Here is a 7,816-nt window from a genome sequence, read left to right on the forward strand (position 1 = left end):
CTAACCCATACCCAAACTAAAAATATTAACCTACAACAATGTCCATCCTCATCCGACACCACCCCTACATAATGCTGAATCAGACCGGTACTGGAATCGGGTCATTACCGTTATTTTTTTAAAAAAAATAATATTTAAATTTTAAAATAACATCTAAATATTTATTAATAACTTATTAAATATTAATTATAATTTACAAGTAGTAACTTAGTATAATATTATTATAAAAAATTTGTCACATTTTTTTATAAAACTTTTAATTTTTAATTTGAAACTTTTAACTTGTAAGAATTGTAATTTAAGTAAAATTTAAAGTTTAAGTTTTAAAAAAAAAGAGCTTTAAATTTAATTTTATAGTAGGCTAATGTTAAAAATTAAAAAAAATTATGATTGAGGCATAGTGACTCGTTTTTCAAGAGATAAGTTGAATTTAATTTGTTCCTTTCTTTTGGGCCCACAGATATATGATAATTGAGTATCTTTTCAAAAGATATTTCATACCTTTTCGTTTCGTTTCTTTTTATTTAATATTTTAAAACTTTTTAGTTGCCTTAAATTGGGGATTTTAGTGTCCCCGTAATATAATACAAACGATTAAGTGGAAATTTTTAAATGAAATATTTTTTTAACCATTAAACCTGTATGTTGCCAACCTTATCCCTACTCCCCTATTTTCAGAAAAGATCATACTCATGCCTTCATCTTCTTCTCCTTTCAATTTTTAAAAAATTCGATCATCACTTTCAGTCAAAGACAAAAAAAATGAAAGATTTGTGAATCTTTTTCTCACCTTCTCCCTATTGGCGTCATAAATACCTTTAATTTCAGTTCAAATTCAATTTTTTAAGTCCGAATTTGTCTATAAATAACAAGGTTTTTCACCTTCATAAGACAAAAGAGAGATCCCAGAAAAATACATATCGAAGAATTCATTTGAAACTTCAAAAAATCATTGGGTTTTTTTTTTGCGGCTTTAAATTCAAGTTCAGAAAGGAGTTCGAAATTGGAATCCTTGACAAAAAATTCCCTTGTTTGCTGCTCCACATAAGGTCAGTAAATGCCCTCGTATTAAGTTTGTTTTCTATTTCTGAAAGTAAAATATTGTTTGTATCGTTTATCTTGATTCTGCCTGTTTGAATTTATTTAGCTACTCTATGTTTTTGAAGTCTAGGCATAAAAAGTAGTTAATAAGAATTAATGTCAGTTTGAGGAATTATTGATTAATTTATCTTATTTGTGTTTTTTTAATCCCTGTTAATGTGAATATTGCTTCATAGCTACTTTGTGTGGATAGATTAATTTTAGGCAGTGAGATAAAATTTCTTGTTTGATAAATGACTTCGATTTTATATTACCAAAACTGGTTTAGTACTTTGTTTGAGATCTATTTTTTTTCATGTTCTGTAACTAAAGTTGTGTCTTATAAGATAAGAGATACTAAAGATATGGGTTGATGAATTATTCTCTATTTTAATTACTTACCATGGCTATAAATCAGTCCCATTTGAAATAAAAAAAAAGATTTAAAAACAACCATTATCATTTACAGTGTTCGATATCAAGTATTATGAAGTCTATTATGAAATTAGTAGCCATTTTGCCACCCTTTTTTTAAAAGTTAGTTAGAAATGACTTAAAGAGCCATGTCTTTTTTTTATTAGTGTACTAATGAGTTAGACATCATAAACGTGGCTGCTTTCCTTCAAGTTTAAAAGTTGTAGATAAAATTGTTTGCTAAAAAAGAAAAAATGCTAATATTAGTTAGTTGCTTCTTTTTCTTGAGGTTATCCTTGAGATGTTTTTGTGTATCAAGATGCAAGACTTCTCTTTATTAAGTTAATTAAATTATTTGTGATTATTCAAGTCCAAAGTATGCCTATAGCCTATAGAACAGGGCATTTTTTCATTGGAGATGATCAAGATGTGGAAATAAGTTCGAACTTTAAAAAATGGTAACCTTTTATCCTTAATCATGAGCCGAAGGATTTGTGGTCATTTGTATGCTGAACTCAAGTTTTCATTATTCTATCATGTCCCGAAGTCTAGAATCCTAATCTAATTGGCCACATAGATGATTTTTGAGCTTAATTAAGTTATGATACATATTCCTTAAAAATCTAGTTGCTTCATAAGTCATTTCCTGGCAACTGATTTACTTCCAAGTGTATTGTAGTATTTATTTAATAAGACATCCAAAGAATGTTATATATATATATATATATATTATTCTTTTTACTAATATGTTCTTTGTATCATTTTAAAGTCACAATCTGTTAAAGTATATTTCATTTTTTGTGCGCCACTCATTTTAAAGCCATAATTTGTTTAAGTATATTTCATTGTTTGTGCACCAATTATGTTATATTATGTCATCACCTAATGCAAATTTTCTAATCCTCATTTCTCTCTCCTTATATTTCATGTACACCCTTGGGAGCTAGAGTTCTACTTTGGAACTCATTTTTGGCCCAAAATATCGGACCAACAACTATTAGGATCATCAGAGCTCGGAGCCCTGTAAATTAGCAGTCAATATTTCTTGGCCTTTCTCGTTACTATTTTGATTATGTTTCTTTTGATATATTAATTTATTTTTACATACATGTTTACATATATGTGAATGTTAATACTAATCTCTCTTCTTTATTTGAGACCTTTTTGTATATGGCTAATATCATTTGTTAATTATTTTTAGATGTGTTAGAAACTAGTTTAAAGGCTAAGAAAAAAAAATTAAGAATAGATATGGCCTTACACCATATTTATTTTTGCAAAACAACATAATTATAGAATGAATCTCAATAGTTAGGCCATCTTATATTATTTTAATAAATTCCCTTATAAAATAATTTGTTATTAATATTTTTGGCCATTTCGATTTTTAAAAAGATGTGATTTATTATTATTTCTTTTTTTAAGGCCTAGGTGTTTTACTAGTTTCCCTAATGTATTATTTCAAGACTTTAGATTTATTAACAGGTTCAAAATGCAAGGTACACATATATATATGTCAAACACACGAGATATATATTTTATTTTTACACTAACTTTCACTATATTTGGTGTATTATTTTGTTATACACAACATATTATTTTTTTTCCTTATGTACTATCCTTTTATCAGTTCTATTTTTCCTTTTTTGTAAATTTCCACATTTTAATACACATATTATTCTACTACATATATCTGTTGACATTTTGTCTTTACACGTAAATAAAATAATAAGATCTTATAAGCTTCAAACACCATATATATGCATATTTTATTTTATAGTAAATATATGTGAGATCATAAACATTACATAATGTTTTGACACTTTTATACTATTTTTTATTTATGAAAACTCAATTTTATCAATTATTTGCTCAAATTATATTTACTATGCAATACACATATGGCTATATTTGACACCCATCTATTGTCTTTTATTTATTTATTTTACATCTTAATTCTAAATAATAAAGTAACAAATTCTCATGTCCTTATAACTCAATATTTATAGAGAGATTATAAATTTTTCACATATGTCAAATATATATTTATTACAAATATATTATTATTAATTTTATTTATTTATTATAGATGTATATATGGCATACCTTGTATTTTCACTATTTTCTTAAAATTAATGAAAACTTTTCTTGTTAATATTTTCCAAAAGCAAACAAATGAATAAATATCCCTAATTATTTTTTTAAAACTAAATTTAAGGACTATCTTCGGATAGGCTCTGAGGGATGATTAACACCTTCCCTTCGAGTAACCAAAACCCTTACCTAGAATCTCACCGGTTTCGCAAATTAAAACAAAGTTTACATTTATATTTTTTTTAAATGGTTTTCCTAATATTTTTCTTAAAATTAGGTGGCGACTCTAAACAATTTTCAAAATCAGAGGCATAGCCATTTTATGTTGCAAACTATTTCGACCAGTTCGAAAGTAGGGTGCGATAGTTTGGCGACTCTGTTGGGGATACCCCATGTACTTAGCATTTTAGGTTTTAACCTTAGTAAAATTTAGTTTTAAAATTATGGGTATTTATTTATTATCTGTCTATTATTTTCTTTAATTATTTAATCGTGATTTTTTATGTCACTCCTTATTTGAAAGGACACAAGCCAAATCAAAACTTGCGCTCCTTATTTGTTTGAAAACACTACATGTTATTGCTTTTCTTACACCGTTATTTGCACTTTCTATCGAGTCATTGGTCGTACATAATACACACACTGTGGTTCATGCAGGGAGTGTCTCACACTCCCCCAAACGTTCTTTTGGAATGCTTAGTTTCAGAGGTGGCGCAATAAGGTTAGTGTGCCTTCTTGCAAACATCCAGTCTCATTCTTGAATATCTAGGAAAAATCTTACTCTAGAAAGTACACTACTAAAAAACTGTCAAAAAAATGATGCAAAATAGAGATGGAGGTCAAACTCGACGAAAAAGCGACGCACTTACTTCCATCGCTTTTTTGCTCGATGCTTTTAATAAAGCGATGGACTGTATCACATAAAACGACGGACTGCGTTGTTTTATTTTTAAATTTCTTTCCCAGAAAAGCGACGGACAAAGGGTCCCTGTCCGTTGCTTTTGTTCTTAGTTTTCTTGAATTATTTTATAAAAGCGACGGACATAGGGTCCCTGTTCGTCGCTTTTTTTCTTGGTGTTCTTAAAAATTTCCAAAAAAGAGACGGACATAGGGTCACTATCAGTCGCTTTTCTAAAACAAAATTTTTAAAAAAAATTAGAAAAGCGACGGTCTAAAAGACCCTGTCCGTCACTTTTCTTGTAACATTTTTGACACCAGAAACCTATCGTTTCTACTGCCCACCTGCAATTAAAATGCAATTTAATAATAATCAATACAATTCAATCCAACACAACTAACCAACCAACAAAACACACAATATACATCATAACGAACATAATTAAATACTCAAAACGAATGAAGTCATAATATTTTAAAGTCTTTCAAATTTAACAACTTAAAGTTCATATATTATCCCACAATAATTCAATATTTCTAAAGTGCAAGTTGGATTTTTTTGGACAATTAATGTACAAACTAATTCCAACAAGTAAACCAAATCAAACCTAAGTGACAACACTGGATGGACACAAATTAATCTTGTAAGAAAATCAATTTTGTCATCACTAGGATCAACTAATGCTGTCACTTAGCTAAACTAACACTTTATCACTAAAGCACACTCTAAAAATTCAATCATATCCTAAGAAATCAAACAAATCCTAAGTAAAATGCAAGTGTTATACATTGAATAAAAAAATATAATATATACAATAATTAAAATTTAAGAGAAAAAAATACCTCGACTTTTTTCAATTAGGGCTGAGATGGAGGGGTTGGTGGCAGTGGGCTTGGTGACGTCGAATATTGAAATATTTAATTAGATTGTACCCCTGCACTTAAAATTTTGTACAAAAATATTCAACCTTAATTAATTATTTCAAGTATCTAAAGTTGAGAATTTATTCAAACCAAAATAATTTCTAACTACTTAATTTAAAAAATCTAAATTTCAAGTTCTAAAATCTAAGTTCAAGTAAAAAATCCTAAAGTTCAACTTAAAAATCCTAAAGTTCAAGTTTTAAATTCAAGTTCAAAGTTCACAACTTAAACTTTACATGCATATCCTTCAAAAATTCAAGAATTCTCAAGTTCAACATTTCTAAAGTTCAAGTTGTTTTTTTCTAATTTAAAGTACAAACTTTCAAATTTCAAGTATAATTAAAGTTCAAGTATCTAAATTTGAGAATTTATACAAACCAAAAAAATTCCTAAGCACTTCAAAAATCCTAAAATTCAAGTTCTAAAATCTAAGTTCAAGTTAAAAAGTCCTAATATTCAACTTTAAAAAATCCTAAATTTCAAGTTCAAAATTTAAGTTGAAAGTTCACAACTTAAAGTTCATATATCCTACAATAATTCAACATTTCTAAAGTTTAAGCTTAATTAATTCTTAAAAATCACAATTCAAGAAACCAAAGTTAATAACTTCATGAAAAATATAAATAATTCACAATTTCTAAAGTTCACAACCTAACTTCAAATAAGTAAATGCTACACCAAAAAAATTCTAAGTTCAACTTAAAAAATCCGGCCTACAGTTCAAGTTCAAAGTTCTAAATTCAATACAAGTTATGATTAAGTTCTAAGTTATAATTAGAAGTTCTAAATAAGTTCTAATTTTCTAACTTCTAATTAACTTCTATAATTACTTCTTAAATCTAATGTTTAATTTCAATAACACTTCAATTCAAAACACTTCAATTCCAACTCAAAAATATCCAAATCACAAACTAATTCAAAATACCCCAATTCAAAGTAAAATCCTAAAATCAAAACTATAACTTTTTGTTCACTAATTCACAATCAATGTTACAAATTAACTATGTTAACAACATATATTCAACAACATAAACGAAATAAATTAACTAACAATTCAAAATTTTCTCAATTTACAAAAAAAATAAAACCCTAACTAAGTTTAACAAGGAGAGAAAAAGAGAAGAGAGAGGGTCGGACGGAGTACTTCAGAGAGAGGGAGGGACGACGCAGGCGAAGACGCCGGCGAGCTGTGGCGGAGGTGGGGGTGGGCGTCGGGGTTTAGGGGAGGGGATCGAAGAGAGAGAGAGAGAGAGTATAGAAAGTATACAAAATAAAAAAATGGGAGAAGCTGTGGTGGATATTTAGTAGGGGAGACGGACAGCGTCACAAATTCCGTCGCTCTATTTAAAAATATTTGACCAAAAAAGCGACGGACTAAGCGACGCCGTCGCTGTCCTTCGCTATTTTTTAAAAAAAATTAAAAAAATTATAAATAATAAATAAAACTTTATAAAAAAAATTATAAATTAAAATTAAAAATAAGTGAAGGACTACGTCGCTTATTTTAAATTAAAAAAAATTATTTTTATCGGAAGCGAAGGACGGCATCGCCGTTTGTATTAAATAATTAATTATTAATTAAAAATATTTTTGATGCAAAAATCTGCCAAAAAAAAGTGACGGACATAGAGTCACTGTCCGTCGCTTTTTAAAATAAAAAATAAAAAATATAATCGACAGACGGTGTCCCTTTGTCCGTCTCTTTTTACCATCAACGTAGTCCGTCGCTTTTCTTTCCGTCGCTTTTCTTTCCGTCGTTTTTTTACCCTTTTTTAGTAGTGGTAGATCGTGATGCATACACCTTAGGCGAGGCGATCCAAGACATCGTCTTCGCGATTAGGAAAGCTACCATTTGTCAAAGGTTATACACCTGACGACATATTTTATGTAGAAGTTATGAATGATCCAAACTAAAAGACATGACGGATTTAGAATAAACATATTTATCATACCCTTACCTTTCTTTCAGATGAATATCAACCAAAACTTCTCAAACATTCAGATGACTATTTCGGCCCCCCACATCATACAAAATTGGTGGTAAAACATTCATAGAGCACACGAAGCTGAGGTTATTAGAAGGCATTTAGGTGCATTGTTGTCACTCATGGGAATTCGAGCCAACAAGATCCTCATTATTCTACTGATGGAGTTCTGGGTTCCAAGTATAATGACCTTTAAGTTTTTGGATTTTGAGATTACTCCCACACTAGAAGAGTTTAGTGATTTTTTGGAATTACTGATAAGAGGAAAAACACCGATATATCCATCAACCATAAGTGCAAGATATTTCTTGGACTGTTAGGGATGCATGTTTTTCCATCACTAAAGAATGTTGAAAATAGAAAGGTAAAGTTGGAATATCTTTCCAAAGATTTGATCGTCTCGATAGCTTCGATAAACACCA

The 7,816-nt window shown here is 28.9% G+C and overlaps 1 long non-coding RNA gene across 1 annotated transcript; it reads left to right on the forward strand.

The window, feature by feature from the left end:
* The first annotated feature begins 630 nt into the window (after positions 1 to 630).
* Positions 631 to 2,694, forward strand: LOC129895521 (uncharacterized). The gene is made up of 2 exons (XR_008767783.1): positions 631 to 1,049; positions 2,442 to 2,694. It is a non-coding gene; the product is annotated as an uncharacterized LOC129895521 (long non-coding RNA).
* Positions 2,695 to 7,816: the final 5,122 nt, after the last annotated feature.

Source organism: Solanum dulcamara, chromosome 7 (genome assembly GCF_947179165.1).
Source record: "Solanum dulcamara chromosome 7, daSolDulc1.2, whole genome shotgun sequence".
NCBI lineage: Eukaryota > Viridiplantae > Streptophyta > Magnoliopsida > Solanales > Solanaceae > Solanum > Solanum dulcamara.